Raw genomic sequence first — 18,011 nt, forward strand, 5'->3', positions numbered from 1 at the left:
CCTGAGCACATCCTTTTTCCATTTTCCCTGGGAAAGAAAACTCAGCAGTCCAGGTTCCTGATGTCAGTTTGTAGGGCTCCCTTGGGTTTGTCAGGGCAGCACAAGTTTGAGGTGGGGACAACTTCGGTGTGGGGTGCGTCCTTCGATATAAAGATTTTTTGCAGTCAGGGCCCAGCCCAGGGCCAGGGGCCCCTGGGCACATCCTTTTTCCATTTTCCCTGGGAAAGAAAACTCAGCAGTCCAGGTTCCTGATGTCAGTTTGTAGGGCTCCCTTGGGTCTATCAGGGCAGCACAAGTTTGAGGTGGGGACAACTTCGGTGTGGGGTCCATCCTTCGATATAAGGATTCTTTGCAGTCAGGGCCAGGGGCCCCTGGGCACACCCTTTTTCCATTTTCCCTGGGAAAGAAAACTCAGCAGTCCAGGTTCCTGATGTCAGTTTGTAGGGCTCCCTTGGGTGTATCAGGGCAGCACAAGTTTGAGATTGCAACAACTTCGGTGTGGGGTCCATCCTTCGATATAAGGATTTTTTGTAGTGAGGTCCCTGTCCAGGGCCAGGGGCCCCTGGGCACATCCTTTTTCCATTTTCCCGGGGAAAGAAAACTCAGCAGTCCAGGTTCCTGATGTCAGTTTGTAGGGCTCCCTTGGGTCTATCAGGGCAGCACAAGTTTGAGTTGGGGGCAGCTTCGGTGTGGGGTCCATCCTTCGATATAAGGATTCTTTGCAGTCAGGGCCAGGGGCCCCTGGGCACATCCTTTTTCCATTTTCCCTGGGAAAGAATACTCAGCAGTCCAGCTTCATGATGTCAGTTTGTAGGGCTCTCTTGGGTCTATAAGTGTAGCACAAGTTTGAGGTGGAGACAACTTCGGTGTGGGGTCCATCCTTCGATATAAGGATTTTTTGTATTGAGGCCCCTGCCCACGGCCACGGGCCCCTGGGCACATCCTTTTTCCATTTTCCCTGGGAAAGAAAACTCAGCCGTCCAGGTTCCTGATGTCAGTTTGTAGGGCTCCCTTGGGTCTATCGGGGCAGCACAAGTTTGAGTTGGGGACAGCTTTGGTGTGGGGTCCATCCTTCGATATAAGGATTCTTTGCAGTCAGGTCCTGCCCAGGGCCGGGGGACCCTGGGCACATCCTTTTTCCATTTTCCCTTGGAAAGAAAACTCAGCAGTCCAGGTTCTTGATGTCAGTTTGTAGGCCTCCCTTGGGTCTATCAGGGTACCACAGATTTGAGGTGGGGACAACTTCGGTGTGGGGTCCATCCTTCTATATAAGGATTTTTTGCAGTCAGGGCCAGGGGCCCAGGGCCAGGGGCCCCTGGGCACATGCTTTTTCCATTTTCCCATGGAAAGAAAACTCAGCAGTCCAGGTTCCTGATGTCAGTTTGTAGGGCTCCCTTGGGTCTATCAGGGCAGCACAAGTTTGAGGTGGGGACAACTTCGGTGTGGGGTCCATCCTTCGATATAAGAATTTTTTGGAATCAGGGCCAGGGGCCCCTGAGCACATCCTCTTTCCATTTTCCCTGGGAAAGAAAACTCAGCAGTCCAGGTTCCTGATGTCAGTTTGTAGGGCTCCCTTGGGTCTATCAGGGCAGCACAAGTTTGAGGTGGGGACAACTTCGGTGTGGGGTCCATCCTTCTATATAAGGATTTTTTGCAGTCAGGGCCAGGGGCGCCTAGGCACATCCTTTTTCATTTTCCCTGGGAAAGAAAACTCAGCAGTCCAGGTTCCTGATGTCAGTTTGTAGGGCTCCCTTGGGTCTATCAGGGCAGCACAAGTTTGAGGTGGGGACAACTTCGGTGTGGGGTCCATCCTTCGATATAAGGATTTTTTGTAGTGAGGTCCCTGTCCAGGTCCAGGGGCCCCTGGGCACATCCTCTTTCCATTTTCCCTGGGAAAGAAAACTCAGCAGTCCAGGTTCCTGATGTCAGTTTGTAGGGCTCCCTTGCGTGTATCAGGGCAGCAGAAGTTTGAGGTGGGGACAACTTCGGTGTGGGGTCCATCCTTCGATATAAGGATTTTTTGCAGACAGGGCCCAGCCCAGGGCGAGGGGCTCCTGGGCACATCCTTTTTCCATTTTCCCTGGGAAAGAAAACTCAGCAGTCCAGGTTCCTGATGTCAGTTTGTAGGGCTCCCTTGGGTCTATCAGGGCAGCACAAGTTTGAGGTGGGGACAACTTCGGTGTGGGCTCCATCCTTCGATATAAGGATTTTTTGCAGTGAGGTCCCTGCACAGGGCCAGGGGCCCCTGGGCACATCCTTTTTCCATTTTCCCTGGGAAAGAAAACTCAGCAGTCCAGGTTCCTGATGTCAGTTTGTAGGGCTCCCTTGGGTCTATCAGGGTAGCACAAGTTTAAGGTGGGGACAACTTCGGTGTGGCGTCCATCCTTCGATATAAGGATTTTTTGTAGTGAGGTCCCTGTCCAGGTCCAGGGGCCCCTGTGCACATCCATTTTCCATTTTCCCTGGGAAAGAAAACTCAGCAGTCCAGGTTCCTGATGTCAGTTTGTAGGGCTCCCTTGGGTCTATCAGGACAGCACAAGTTTGAGGTGGGGACAACTTCGGTGTGGGGTCCATCCTTCGATATAAGGATTCTTTGCAGTCAGGGCCAGGGGGCCCTGGGCACATCCTTTTTCCATTTTCCCTGGGAAAGAAAACTCAGCAGTCCAGGATCCTGATGTCAGTTTGTAGGGCTCCCTTGGGTCTATCAGGGCAGCACAAGTTTGAGGTGGGGACAACTTCGGTGTGGGCTCCATCCTTCGATATAAGGATTTTTTGCAGTCAGGGCCAGGGGCCCCTGGGCACATCCTTTTTCCATTTTCCCTAGGAAAGAAAACTCAGCAGTCCAGGTTCCTGATGTCAGTTTGTAGAGCTCCCTTGGGTCTATCAGGGCAGCACAAGTTTGAGGTGGGGACAACTTCGGTGTGGGGTCCATCCTTCGATATAAGGATTTTTTGCAGTGAGGTCCCTGCACAGGGCCAGGGGCCCCTGGGCACATCCTTTTTCCATTTTCCCCTGGAAAGAAAACTCAGCAGTCCAGGTTCCTGATGTCAGTTTGTAGAGCTCCCTTGGGTCTATCAGGGCAGCACAAGTTTGAGGTGGGGACAACTTCGGTGTGGGGTCCATCCTTCGATATAAGGATTTTTTGCAGTCAGGGCCAGGGGCCCCGGGCACATCCTTTTTCCATTTTCCCTGGGAAAGAAAACTCAGGAGTCCAGGTTCCTGATGTCAGTTTGTAGGGCTCCCTTGGGTGTATCAGGGCAGCACAAGTTTGAGGTGGGGACAACTTCGGTGTAGGGTCAATCCTTCGATATAAGGATTTTTTGCAGTGAGGTACCTGCACAGGGCCAGAGGCCCCTGGGCACATCCTTTTTCCATTTTCCCTGGGAAAGAAAACTCAGCAGTCCAGGTTCCTGATGTCAGTTTGTAGGGCTCCCTTGGGTCTATCAGGGCAGCACAAGTTTGAGTTGGGGACAGCTTCCGTGTGGGCTCCATCCTTCGATATAAGGATTTTTTGTAGTGAGGTCCCTGTCCAGGTCCAGGGGCCCCTGTGCACATCCATTTTCCATTTTCCCTGGGAAAGAAAACTCAGCAGTCCAGGTTCCTGATGTCAGTTTGTAGGGCTCCCTTGGGTCTATCAGGGCAGCACAAGTTTGAGGTGGGGACAACTTCGGTGTGGGGTCCATCCTTCGATATAAGGATTTTTTGCAGTCAGGGCCAGGGGCCCCTGGGCACATCCTTTTTCCATTTTCCCTGGGAAAGAAAACTCAGCAGTCCAGGTTCCTGATGTCAGTTTGTAGGGCTCCCTTGGGTTTATCAGGGCAGCACAAGTTTGAGGTGGGGACAACTTCGGTGTGGGGTCCATCCTTCGATATAAGGATTTCTTGTAGTGAGGTCCCTGCCCAGGACCAGGGGCCCCTGGGCACATCCTTTTTCCATTTTCCCTGGGAAAGAAAACTCAGCAGTCCAGGTTCCTGATGTCAGTTTGTAGGGCTCCCTTGGGTCTATCAGGGCAGCACAAGTTTGAGGTGGGGACAACTTCGGTGTAGGGTCCATCCTTCAATATAAGGATTCTTTGCAGTCAGGACCAGGGGCCCCTGGGCACATCCTTTTTCCATTTTCCCTGGGAAAGAAAACTCAGCAGTCCAGGTTCCTGATGTCAGTTTGTAGAGCTCCCTTGGGTCTATCAGGGCAGCACAAGTTTGAGGTGGGGACAACTTCGGTGTGGGGTCCATCCTTCGATATAAGGATTTTTCCAAGTCAGGGCCAGGGGCCTAGTGACAGGGTCCCCTGAGCACATCCTTTTTCCATTTTCCCTGGGAAAGAAAACTCAGCAGTCCAGGTTCCTGATGTCAGTTTGTAGGGCTCCCTTGGGTCTATCAGGGTAGCACAAGTTTGAGTTGGGGACAACTTCGGTGTGGGGTCCATCCTTCGATATAAGGATTTTTTGAAGTGGGGTTCCTGCACAGGGCCAGGGGCCCATGGGCACATGCTTTTTCCATTTTCCCTGGGAAAGAAAACTCAGCAGTCCAGGTTCCTGATGTCAGTTTGTAGGGCTCCCTTGGGTCTATCAGGGTAGCACAAGTTTGAGGTGGGGACAGCTTCGGTGTGGGGTCCATCCTTCGATATAAGGATTTTTTGCAGTCAGGGCCAAGGGCCCCTGGGCACATCATTTTTCCATTTTCCCTGGGAAAGAAAACTCAGCAGTCCAGGTTCCTGATGTCAGTTTGTAGGGCTCCCTTGGGTCTATCAGGGCAGCACAAGTTTGAGGTGGGGACAACTTCGGTGTGGGGTCCAACCTTCGATATAAGGATTCTTTGCAGTCAGGGCCTGGGGCCCCTGAGCACATCCTTTTTCCATTTTCCCTGGGAAAGAAAACTCAGCAGTCCAGGTTCCTGATGTCAGTTTGTAGGGCTCCCTTGGGTCTATCAGGGCAGCACAAGTTTGAGGTGGGGAACACTTCGGTGTGGGGTCCATCCTTCGATATAAGGATTTTTTGCAGTGAGGCCCCAGCCCAGGGCCAGGGGCCCCTGGGCACATCCTTTTTCCATTTTCCCTGGGAAAGCAAACTCAGCAGTCCAGGTTGCTGATGTCAGTTTGTAGGGCTCCCTTGGGTCTATCAGGGCAGCACAAGTTTGAGGTGGGGACAACTTCGGTGTGGGGTCCATCCTTCGATATAAGGACTTTTTGCAGTGAGGTCCCAGCTCACGGCCCGGGGTCCCTGGGCACATCCTTTTTCCATTTTCCCTGGGAAAGAAAACTCAGCAGTCCAGGTTCCTGATGTCAGTTTGTAGGGCTCCCTTGGGTCTATCAGGGCAGCACAAGTTTGAGGTGGGGACAACTTCGGTGTGGGGTCCATCCTTCGATATAAGGATTTTTTGCAGTCAGGGCCAGGGGCCCAGGGCCAGGGGCCCCTGAGCACATCCTTTTTCCATTTTCCCTGGGAAAGAAAACTCACCAGTCCAGGTTGCTGATGTCAGTTTGTAGGGCTCCCTTGGGTCTATCAGGGTAGCACAATTTTGAGGTTGCGACAACTTCGGTGTGGGGTCCATCCTTCGATATAAGGATTCTTTGCAGTCAGGGCCCTGCCCACGGCCAGGGGCCCCTGGGCACATCCTTTTTCCATTTTCCCTGGGAAAGAAAACTCAGCAGTCCAGGTTCCTGATGTCAGTTTGTAGAGCTCCCTTGGGTCTATCAGGACAGCACAAGTTTGAGTTGGGGACAGCTTCGGTGTGGGGTCCATCCTTCGATATAAGGATTTTTTGCATTCTGGCCTCTGCCCAGGGCCAGGAGCCCCCGGGCACATCCTTTTTCCATTTTCCCTGGGAAAGAAAACTCAGGAGTCCAGGTTCCTGATGTCACTTTGTAGGGCTCCCTTGGGTCTATCAGGGCAGCACAAGTTTGAGGTGGGGACAACTTCGGTGTGGGGTCCATCCTTTGATATAAGGATTTTTTGCAGTCAGGGCCAGGGGCCCAGGGCCAGGGTCCCCTGAGCACATCCTTTTTCCATTTTCCCTGGGAAAGAAAACTCAGCAGTCCAGGTTCCTGATGTCAGTTTGTAGGGCTCCCTTGGGTTTATCAGGGCAGCACAAGTTTGAGGTGGGGACAACTTCGGTGTGGGTCCATCCTTCGATATAAGTATTTTTTGCAGTCAGGGCCAGGGGCCCCTGGGCACATCCTTTTTCCATTTTCCCTGGGAAAGAAAACTCAGCAGTCCAGGTTCCCGATGTCAGTTTGTAGGGCTCCCTTGGGTCTATCAGGGTAGCACAAGTTTCAGGTTGCAACAACTTCGGTGTGGGGTCCATACTTCGATATAAGGATTTTTTTGTAGTGAAGTTCCTGTCCTGGGCCAGGGGCCCCTGGGCACATCCTTTTTCCATTTTCCCTGGGAAAGAAAACTCAGCAGTCCAGGTTCCTGATGTCAGTTTGTAGGGCTCCCTTGGGTCTATCAGGGCAGCACAAGTTTGAGGTGGGGACAACTTCGGTGTGGGCTCCATCCTTCGATATAAGGATTTTTTGCAGTCAGGGCCAGGGGCCCCTGGGCACATCCTTCTTCCATTTTCCCTGGGAAAGAAAACTCAGCAGTCCAGGTTCCTGATGTCAGTTTGTAGGGCTCCCTTGGGTCTATCAGGGTAGCACAAGTTTGAGATGGGGACAATTTCGGTGTGGGGTCCATCCTTCGATATAAGGATTTTTTGTAGTGAGGTCGCTGTCCAGCGCCAGGGGCCCCTGGGCACATGCTTTTTCCATTTTCCCTGGGAAAGAAAACTCAGCAGTCCAGGTTCCTGATGTCAGTTTGTAGAGCTCCCTTGGGTCTATCAGGGCAGCACAAGTTTGAGGTGGGGACAGCTTCGGTGTGGGGTCCATCCTTCGATATAAGGATTTTTTGCAGTCAGGGCCAGGGGCCCCTGGGCACATCCTTTTTCCATTTTCCCTGGGAAAGAAAACTCAGCAGTCCAGGTTGCTGATGTCAGTTTGTAGGGCTCCCTTGGGTCTATCAGGGTAGCACAAGTTTGAGGTGGGGACAGCTTCGGTGTGGGGTCCATCCTTCGATATAAGGATTTTTTGCAGTCAGGGCCAAGGGCCCCTGGGCACATCCTTTTTCCATTTTCCCTGGGAAAGAAAACTCAGCAGTCCAGGTTGCTGATGTCAGTTTGTAGGGCTCCCTTGGATGTATCAGGGCAGCACAAGTTTGAGGTGGGGACAACTTCGGTGTGGGGTCCATCCTTCGATATAAAGATATTTTGCAGTCAGGGTCCAGCCCAGGGCCAGGGGCCCCCGGGCACATCCTTTGGCCATTTTCCCTGGGAAAGAGAACTCAGCAGTCCAGGTTCCTGATGTCAGTTTGTAGGGCTCCCTTGGGTCTATCAGGGCAGCACAAGTTTGAGGTGGGGACAACTTTGGTGTGGGGTCCATACTTTGATATAAGGATTTTTTGCAGTCAGGGCCAGGGGCCCCTGGGCACATCCTTTTTCCATTTTCCCTGGGAAAGAAAACTCAGCAGTCCAGCTTCCTGATGTCAGTTTGTAGGGCTCCCTTGGGTCTATCAGGGCAGCACAAGTTTGAGTTGGGGACAGCTTCGGTGTGGGGTCCATCCTTCTATATAAGGATTTTTTGCAGTAAGGGCCAGGGGCCCCTGGGAACATCCTTTTTCCATTTTCCCTGGGAAAGAAAACTCAGCAGTCCAGGTTCCTGATGTCAGTTTGTAGGGCTCCCTTGGGTCTATCAGGGCAGCACAAGTTTGAGGTGGGGACAACTTCGGTGTGGGGTCCATCCTTCGATATAAGGATTTTTTGCAGTCAGGGCCAGGGGCCCCTGGGCACATCCTTCTTCCATTTTCCCTGGGAAAGAAAACTCAGCAGTCCAGGTTCCCGATGTCAGTTTGTAGGGCTCCCTTGGGTCTATCAGGGCAGCACAAGTTTGAGGTGGGGACAGCTTCGGTGTGGGGTGCGTCCTTCGATATAAAGATTTTTTGCAGTCAGGGCCAGGGGCCCCTGGGCACATCCTTTTTCCATTTTCCCTAGGAAAGAAAACTCAGCAGTCCAGGTTCCTGATGTCAGTTTGTAGGGCTCCCTTGGGTCTATCAGGGCAGCACAAGTTTGAGTTGGGGACAACTTCGGTGTGGCGTCCATCCTTCGATATAAGGATTCTTTGCAGTCAGGGCCAGGGTCCCCTGGGCACATCCTTTTTCCATTTTCCCTGGGAAAGAAAACTCAGCAGTCCAGGTTCCTGATGTCAGTTTGTAGGGCTCCCTTGGGTCTATCAGGGCAGCACAAGTTTGAGGTGGGGACAACTTCGGTGTGGGGTCCATCCTTCGATATAAGGATTTTTTGCAGTCAGGGCCAGGGGAACAGGGCCAGGGGCCCCTGAGCACACCCTTTTTCCATTTTCCCTGGGAAAGAAAACTCAGCAGTCCAGGTTCCTGATGTCAGTTTGTAGGGCTCCCTTGGGTCTATCAGGGCAGCACAAGTTTGAGGTGGGGACAGCTTCGGTGTGGGGTCCATCCTTTGATATAAGGATTTTTTGCAGTCAAGGCCAGGGGCCCAGGGCCAGGGGCCCCTGAGCACATCCTTTTTCCATTTTCCCTGGGAAAGAAAACTCACCAGTCCAGGTTGCTGATGTCAGTTTGTAGGGCTCCCTTGGGTCTATCAGGGCAGCACAAGTTTGAGGTGGGGACAACTTCGTTGTGGGGTCCATCCTTCGATATAAGGATTTTTTGCAGTCTGGTCCCTGACCAGGGCCAGGGGCCCCTGGGCACATCCTTTTTCCTTTTTCCCTGGGAAAGAAAACTCAGCAGTCGAGGTTCCTGATGTCAGTTTGTAGGGCTCCCTTGGGTCTATCAGGGCAGCACAAGTTTCAGGTTGGGACAACTTCGGTGTGGGGTCCATCCTTCGTTATAAGGATTTTTTGCAGTGAGGACCCTGCCCAAGGCCAGGGGCCCCTGGGCACATCCTTTTTCCATTATCCCTTGGAAAGAAAACTCAGCAGTCCAGGTTCCTGATGTCAGTTTGTAGGGCTCCCTTGGGTCTATCAGGGCAGCACAAGTTTGAGGTGGGGACAACTTCGGTGTGGGCTCCATCCTTCGATATAAGGATTTTTTGCAGTCAGGGCCAGGGGCCCCTGGGCACATCCTTCTTCCATTTTCCCTGGGAAAGAAAACTCAGCAGTCCAGGTTCCTGATGTCAGTTTGTAGGGCTCCCTTGGAAATATCAGGGTAGCACAAGTTTGAGATGGGGACAATTTCGGTGTGGGGTCCATCCTTCGATATAAGGATTTTTTGTAGTGAGGTCGCTGTCCAGCGCCAGGGGCCCCTGGGCACATGCTTTTTCCATTTTCCCTGGGAAAGAAAACTCAGCAGTCCAGGTTCCTGATGTCAGTTTGTAGAGCTCCCTTGGGTCTATCAGGGCAGCACAAGTTTGAGGTGGGGACAGCTTCGGTGTGGGGTCCATCCTTCGATATAAGGATTTTTTGCAGTCAGGGCCAGGGGCCCCTGGGCACATCCTTTTTCCATTTTCCCTGGGAAAGAAAACTCAGCAGTCCAGGTTGCTGATGTCAGTTTGTAGGGCTCCCTTGGGTCTATCAGGGTAGCACAAGTTTGAGGTGGGGACAGCTTCGGTGTGGGGTCCATCCTTCGATATAAGGATTTTTTGCAGTCAGGGCCAAGGGCCCCTGGGCACATCCTTTTTCCATTTTCCCTGGGAAAGAAAACTCAGCAGTCCAGGTTGCTGATGTCAGTTTGTAGGGCTCCCTTGGATGTATCAGGGCAGCACAAGTTTGAGGTGGGGACAACTTCGGTGTGGGGTCCATCCTTCGATATAAAGATATTTTGCAGTCAGGGTCCAGCCCAGGGCCAGGGGCCCCCGGGCACATCCTTTGGCCATTTTCCCTGGGAAAGAGAACTCAGCAGTCCAGGTTCCTGATGTCAGTTTGTAGGGCTCCCTTGGGTCTATCAGGGCAGCACAAGTTTGAGGTGGGGACAACTTTGGTGTGGGGTCCATACTTTGATATAAGGATTTTTTGCAGTCAGGGCCAGGGGCCCCTGGGCACATCCTTTTTCCATTTTCCCTGGGAAAGAAAACTCAGCAGTCCAGCTTCATGATGTCAGTTTGTAGGGCTCCCTTGGGTCTATCAGGGCAGCACAAGTTTGAGTTGGGGACAGCTTCGGTGTGGGGTCCATCCTTCTATATAAGGATTTTTTGCAGTCAGGGCCAGGGGCCCCTGGGCACATCCTTTTTCCATTTTCCCTAGGAAAGAAAACTCAGCAGTCCAGGTTCCTGATGTCAGTTTGTAGGGCTCCCTTGGGTCTATCAGGGCAGCACAAGTTTGAGTTGGGGACAACTTCGGTGTGGCGTCCATCCTTCGATATAAGGATTCTTTGCAGTCAGGGCCAGGGTCCCCTGGGCACATCCTTTTTCCATTTTCCCTGGGAAAGAAAACTCAGCAGTCCAGGTTCCTGATGTCAGTTTGTAGGGCTCCCTTGGGTCTATCAGGGCAGCACAAGTTTGAGGTGGGGACAACTTCGGTGTGGGGTCCATCCTTCGATATAAGGATTTTTTGCAGTCAGGGCCAGGGGAACAGGGCCAGGGGCCCCTGAGCACACCCTTTTTCCATTTTCCCTGGGAAAGAAAACTCAGCAGTCCAGGTTCCTGATGTCAGTTTTTAGGGCTCCCTTGGGTCTATCAGGGCAGCACAAGTTTGAGGTGGGGACAGCTTCGGTGTGGGGTCCATCCTTTGATATAAGGATTTTTTGCAGTCAGGGCCAGGGGCCCAGGGCCAGGGGCCCCTGAGCACATCCTTTTTCCATTTTCCCTGGGAAAGAAAACTCACCAGTCCAGGTTGCTGATGTCAGTTTGTAGGGCTCCCTTGGGTCTATCAGGGTAGCACAATTTTGAGGTTGCGACAACTTCGGTGTGGGGTCCATCCTTCGATATAAGGATTCTTTGCAGTCAGGGCCCTGCCCACGGCCAGGGGCCCCTGGGCACATCCTTTTTCCATTTTCCCTGGGAAAGAAAACTCAGCAGTCCAGGTTCCTGATGTCAGTTTGTAGGGCTCCCTTGGGTCTATCAGGGCAGCACAAGTTTCAGGTTGGGACAACTTCGGTGTGGGGTCCATCCTTCGTTATAAGGATTTTTTGCAGTGAGGACCCTGCCCAAGGCCAGGGGCCCCTGGGCACATCCTTTTTCCATTATCCCTGGGAAAGAAAACTCAGCAGTCCAGGTTCCTGATGTCAGTTTGTAGGGCTCCCTTGGGTCTATCAGGGCAGCACAAGTTTGAGTTGGGGACAGCTTCGGTGTGGGGTCCATCCTTCGATATAAGGATTCTTTGCAGTCAGGGCCAGGGGCCCCTGGGCACATCCTTTTTCCATTTTCCCTGGGAAAGAAAACTCAGCAGTCCAGGTTCCTGATGTCAGTTTGTAGGGCTCCCTTGGGTCTATCAGGGTAGCACAAGTTTGAGTTGGGGACAACTTCGGTGTGGGGTCCATCCTTCGATATAAGGATTTTTTGCAGTGAGGCCCCAGCCCAGGGCCAGGGGCCCCTGGGCACATCCTTTTTCCATTTTCCCTGGGAAAGGAAACTCAGCAGTCCAGGTTGCTGATGTCAGTTTGTAGGGCTCCCTTGGGTCTATCAGGGCAGCACAAGTTTGAGGTGGGGACAACTTCGGTGTGGGGTCCATCCTTCGATATAAGGACTTTTTGCAGTGAGGTCCCAGCTCACGGCCCGGGGCCCCTGGGCACATGCTTTTTCCATTTTCCCTGGGAAAGAAAACTCAGCAGTCCAGGTTCCTGATGTCAGTTTGTAGGGCTCCCTTGGGTCTATCAGGGCAGCACAAGTTTGAGGTGGGGACAACTTCGGTGTGGGGTCCATCCTTCGATATAAGGATTTTTTGCAGTCAGGGCCTGGGGCCCAGGGCCAGGGGCCCTTGAGCACATCCTTTTTCCATTTTCCCTGGGAAAGAAAACTCACCAGTCCAGGTTCCTGATGTCAGTTTGTAGGGCTCCCTTGGGTCTATCAGGGCAGCACAAGTTTGAGTTGGGGACAGCTTCGGTGTGGGGTCCATCCTTCGATATAAGGATTCTTTGCAGTCAGGGCCAGGGGCCCCTGGGCACATCCTTTTTCCATTTTCCCTGGGAAAGAAAACTCAGCAGTCCAGGTTCCTGATGTCAGTTTGTAGGGCTCCCTTGGGTCTATCAGGGTAGCACAAGTTTGAGTTGCGGACAACTTCGGTGTGGGGTCCATCCTTCGATATAAGGATTTTTTGCAGTGGGGTTCCTGCACAGGGCCAGGGGCCCATGGGCACATCCTTTTTCCATTTTCCCTGGGAAAGAAAACTCAGCAGTCCAGGTTCCTGATGTCAGTTTGTAGGGCTCCCTTGGGTCTATCAGGGTAGCACAAGTTTGAGGTGGGGACAGCTTCGGTGTGGGGTCCATCCTTCGATATAAGGATTTTTTGCAGTCAGGGCCAAGGGCCCCTGGGCACATCATTTTTCCATTTTCCCTGGGAAAGAAAACTCAGCAGTCCAGGTTCCTGATGTCAGTTTGTAGGGCTCCCTTGGGTCTATCAGGGCAGCACAAGTTTGAGGTGGGGACAACTTCGGTGTGGGGTCCATCCTTCGATATAAGGATTCTTTGCAGTCAGGGCCTGGGGCCCCTGAGCACATCCTTTTTCCATTTTCCCTAGGAAAGAAAACTCAGCAGTCCAGGTTCCTGATGTCAGTTTGTAGGGCTCCCTTGGGTCTATCAGGGCAGCACAAGTTTGAGGTGGGGAACACTTCGGTGTGGGGTCCATCCTTCGATATAAGGATTTTTTGCAGTGAGGCCCCAGCCCAGGGCCAGGGGCCCCTGGGCACATCCTTTTTCCATTTTCCCTGGGAAAGGAAACTCAGCAGTCCAGGTTGCTGATGTCAGTTTGTAGGGCTCCCTTGGGTCTATCAGGGCAGCACAAGTTTGAGGTGGGGACAACTTCGGTGTGGGGTCCATCCTTCGATATAAGGACTTTTTGCAGTGACGTCCCAGCTCACGGCCCGGGGCCCCTGGGCACATGCTTTTTCCATTTTCCCTGGGAAAGAAAACTCAGCAGTCCAGGTTCCTGATGTCAGTTTGTAGGGCTCCCTTGGGTCTATCAGGGCAGCACAAGTTTGAGGTGGGGACAACTTCGGTGTGTGGTCCATCCTTCGATATAAGGATTTTTTGCAGTCAGGGCCTGGGGCCCAGGGCCAGGGGCCCCTGAGCACATCCTTTTTCCATTTTCCCTGGGAAAGAAAACTCACCAGTCCAGGTTCCTGATGTCAGTTTGTAGGGCTCCCTTGGGTTTATCAGGGTAGCACAATTTTGAGGTTGCGACAACTTCGGTGTGGGGTCCATCCTTCGATATAAGGATTCTTTGCAGTCAGGGCCCTGCCCACGGCCAGGGGCCCCTGGGCACATCCTTTTTCCATTTTCCCTGGGAAAGAAAACTCAGCAGTCCAGGTTCCTGATGTCAGTTTGTAGAGCTCCCTTGGGTCTATCAGGACAGCACAAGTTTGAGTTGGGGACAGCTTCGGTGTGGGGTCCATCCTTCGATATAAGGATTTTTTGCATTCAGGCCTCTGCCCAGGGCCAGGAGCCCCCGGGCACATCCTTTTTCCATTTTCCCTGGGAAAGAAAACTCAGGAGTCCAGGTTCCTGATGTCACTTTGTAGGGCTCCCTTGGGTCTATCAGGGCAGCACAAGTTTGAGGTGGGGACAACTTCGGTGTGGGGTCCATCCTTCGATATAAGGATTTTTTCAAGTCAGGGCCAGGGGCCCAGTGACAGGGTCCCCTGAGCACATCCTTTTTCCATTTTCCCTGGGAAAGAAAACTCAGCAGTCCAGGTTCCTGATGTCAGTTTGTAGGGCTCCCTTGGGTCTATCAGGGCAGCACAAGTTTGAGGTGGGGACAACTTTGGTGTTGGGTCCATCCTTTGATATAAGGATTTTTTGCAGTCAGGGCCAGGGGCCCCTGGGCACATCCTTTTTCCATTTTCCCTGGGAAAGAAAACTCAGCAGTCCAGGTTCCTGATGTCAGTTTGTAGGGCTCCCTTGGGTCTATCAGGGCAGCACAAGTTTGAGTTGGGGACAGCTTCGGTGTGGGGTCCATCCTTCTATATAAGGATTTTTTGCAGTCAGGGCCAGGGGCCCCTGGGCACATCCTTTTTCCATTTTCCCTGGGAAAGAAAACTCAGCAGTCCAGGTTCGTGATGTCAGTTTGTAGGGCTCCCTTGGGTCTATCAGGGCAGCACAAGTTTGAGGTGGGGACAACTTCGGTGTGGGGTCCATCCTTCGATATAAGGATTTTTTGCAGTCAGGGCCAGGGGCCCCTGGGCACATCCTTCTTCCATTTTCCCTGGGAAAGAAAACTCAGCAGTCCAGGTTCCCGATGTCAGTTTGTAGGGCTCCCTTGGGTCTATCAGGGTAGCACAAGTTTGAGGTTGCAACAACTTCGGTGTGGGGTCCATACTTCGATATAAGGATTTTTTTGTAGTGAAGTCCCTGTCCTGGGCCAGGGGCCCCTGGGCACATCCTTTTTCCATTTTCCCTGGGAAAGAAAACTCAGCAGTCCAGGTTCCTGATGTCAGTTTGTAGGGCTCCCTTGGGTCTATCAGGGCAGCACAAGTTTGAGGTGGGGACAACTTCGGTGTGGGCTCCATCCTTCGATATAAGGATTTTTTGCAGTCAGGGCCAGGGGCCCCTGGGCACATCCTTTGGCCATTTTCCCTGGGAAAGAAAACTCAGCAGTCCAGGTTCCTGATGTCAGTTTGTAGGGCTCCCTTGGGTCTATCAGGGCAGCACAAGTTTGAGGTGGGGACAACTTCGGTGTGGGGTCCATCCTTCGATATAAGGATTCTTTGCACTGAGGTTCCATCCCAGGGCCAGGGGCCCCTGGGCACATGCTTTTTCCATTTTCCCTGGGAAAGAAAACTCAGCAGTCCAGGTTGCTGATGTCAGTTTGTAGGGCTCCCTTGGGTCAATCAGGGCAGCACAAGTTTGAGTTGGGGACAGCTTCGGTGTGGGGTCCATCCTTCGATATAAGGATTCTTTGCAGTCAGGGCCAGGGGCCCCTGGGCACATCCTTTTTCCATTTTCCCTGGGAAAGAAAACTCAGCAGTCCAGGTTCCTGATGTCAGTTTGTAGGGCTCCCTTGGGTCTATCAGGGCAGCACAAGTTTGAGGTGGGGACAGCTTCGGTGTGGGGTCCATCCTTCGATATAAGGATTTTTTGCAGTGAGGGTCCAGCCCAGGGCCAGGGGCCCCCGGGCACATCCTTTGGCCATTTTCCCTGGGAAAGAGAACTCAGCAGTCCAGGTTCCTGATGTCAGTTTGTAGGGCTCCCTTGGGTCTATCAGGGCAGCACAAGTTTGAGGTGGGGACAACTTTGGTGTGGGGTCCATCCTTTGATATAAGGATTTTTTGCAGTCAGGGCCAGGGGCCCCTGGGCACATCCTTTTTCCATTTTCCCTGGGAAAGAAAACTCAGCAGTCCAGCTTCCTGATGTCAGTTTGTAGGGCTCCCTTGGGTCTATCAGGGCAGCACAAGTTTGAGTTGGGGACAGCTTCGGTGTGGGGTCCATCCTTCTATATAAGGATTTTTTGCAGTCAGGGCCAGGGGCCCCTGGGCACATCCTTTGGCCATTTTCCCTGGGAAAGAAAACTCAGCAGTCCAGCTTCCTGATGTCAGTTTGTAGGGCTCCCTTGGGTCTATCAGGGCAGCACAAGTTTGAGGTGGGGACAACTTCGGTGTGGGGTCCATCCTTCGATATAAGGATTTTTTGCAGTCAGGGCCAGGGGCCCCTGGGCACATCCTTCTTCCATTTTCCCTGGGAAAGAAAACTCAGCAGTCCAGGTTCCCGATGTCAGTTTGTAGGGCTCCCTTGGGTCTATCAGGGTAGCACAAGTTTGAGGTTGCAACAACTTCGGTGTGGGGTCCATACTTCGATATAAGGATTTTTTTGTAGTGAAGTCCCTGTCCTGGGCCAGGGGCCCCTGGGCACATCCTTTTTCCATTTTCCCTGGGAAAGAAAACTCAGCAGTCCAGGTTCCTGATGTCAGTTTGTAGGGCTCCCTTGGGTCTATCAGGGCAGCACAAGTTTGAGGTGGGGACAACTTCGGTGTGGGGTCCATCCTTCGATATAAGGATTTTTTGCAGTCAGGGCCAGGGGCCCCTGGGCACATCCTTTGGCCATTTTCCCTGGGAAAGAAAACTCAGCAGTCCAGGTTCCTGATGTCAGTTTGTAGGGCTCCCTTGGGTCTATCAGGGCAGCACAAGTTTGAGGTGGGGACAACTTCGGTGTGGGGTCCATCCTTCGATATAAGGATTCTTTGCACTGAGGTTCCATCCCAGGGCCAGGGGCCCCTGGGCACATGCTTTTTCCATTTTCCCTGGGAAAGAAAACTCAGCAGTCCAGGTTGCTGATGTCAGTTTGTAGGGCTCCCTTGGGTCAATCAGGGCAGCACAAGTTTGAGTTGGGGACAGCTTCGGTGTGGGGTCCATCCTTCGATATAAGGATTCTTTGCAGTCAGGGCCAGGGGCCCCTGGGCACATCCTTTTTCCATTTTCCCTGGGAAAGAAAACTCAGCAGTCCAGGTTCCTGATGTCAGTTTGTAGGGCTCCCTTGGGTCTATCAGGGCAGCACAAGTTTGAGGTGGGGACAGCTTCGGTGTGGGGTCCATCCTTCGATATAAGGATTTTTTGCAGTCAGGGCCAGGGGCCCCTGGGCACATCCATTTTCCATTTTCCCTGGGAAAGAAAACTCAGCAGTCCAGGTTCCTGATGTCAGTTTGTAGGGCTCCCTTGGGTCTATCAGGGTAGCACAAGTTTGAGTTGGGGACAATTTCGGTGTGGGGTCCATCCTTCGATATAAGGATTTTTTGCAGTGGGGTTCCTGCACAGGGCCAGGGGCCCATGGGCACATCCTTTTTCCATTTTCCCTGGGAAAGAAAACTCAGCAGTCCAGGTTCCTGATGTCAGTTTGTAGGGCTCCCTTGGGTCTATCAGGGTAGCACAAGTTTGAGGTGGGGACAGCTTCGGTGTGGGGTCCATATTTCGATATAAGGATTTTTTGCAGTCAGGGCCAAGGGCCCCTGGGCACATCATTTTTCCATTTTCCCTGGGAAAGAAAACTCAGCAGTCCAGGTTCCTGATGTCAGTTTGTAGGGCTCCCTTGGGTCTATCAGGGCAGCACAAGTTTGAGGTGGGGACAACTTCGGTGTGGGGTCCTTCCTTCGATATAAGGATTCTTTGCAGTCAGGGCCTGGGGCCCCTGAGCACATCCTTTTTCCATTTTCCCTGGGAAAGAAAACTCAGCAGTCCAGGTTCCTGATGTCAGTTTGTAGGGCTCCCTTGGGTCTATCAGGGCAGCACAAGTTTGAGGTGGGGACAACTTCGGTGTGGGGTCCATCCTTCGATATAAGAATTTTTTGCAGTGAGGCCCCAGCCCAGGGCCAGGGGCCCCTGGGCACATCCTTTTTCCATTTTCCCTGGGAAAGAAAACTCAGCAGTCCAGGTTCCTGATGTCAGTTTGTAGGGCTCCCTTGGGTCTATCAGAGCAGCACAAGTTTGAGGTGGGGACAACTTCGGTGTGGGGTCCATCCTTCGATATAAGGATTTTTTGCAGTCAGGGCCAGGGGCACCCGGGCACATCCTTTGGCCATTTTCCCTGGGAAAGAAAACTCAGCAGTCCAGGTTCCTGATGTCAGTTTGTAGGGCTCCCTTGGATGTATCTGGGCAGCACAAGTTTGAGGTGGGGACAACTTTGGTGTGGGGTCCATCCTTCGATATAAGGATTCTTTGCCGTGAGGCCCCAGCCCAGGTCCAGGGGCCCCTGGGCACACCCTTTTTCCATTTTCCCTGGGAAAGAAAACTCAGCAGTCCAGGTTCCTGATGTCAGTTTGTAGGGCTCCCTTGGGTCTATCAGGGCAGCACAAGTTTGAGGTGGGGACAACTTCGGTGTGGGGTCCATCCTTCGATATAAGGATTTTTTGCAGTCAGGGCCAGGGGCCCCT

Source organism: Lonchura striata, chromosome 24 (assembly GCF_050655825.1).
Source record: "Lonchura striata isolate lonStrDom1 chromosome 24, ASM5065582v1, whole genome shotgun sequence".
NCBI lineage: Eukaryota > Metazoa > Chordata > Aves > Passeriformes > Estrildidae > Lonchura > Lonchura striata.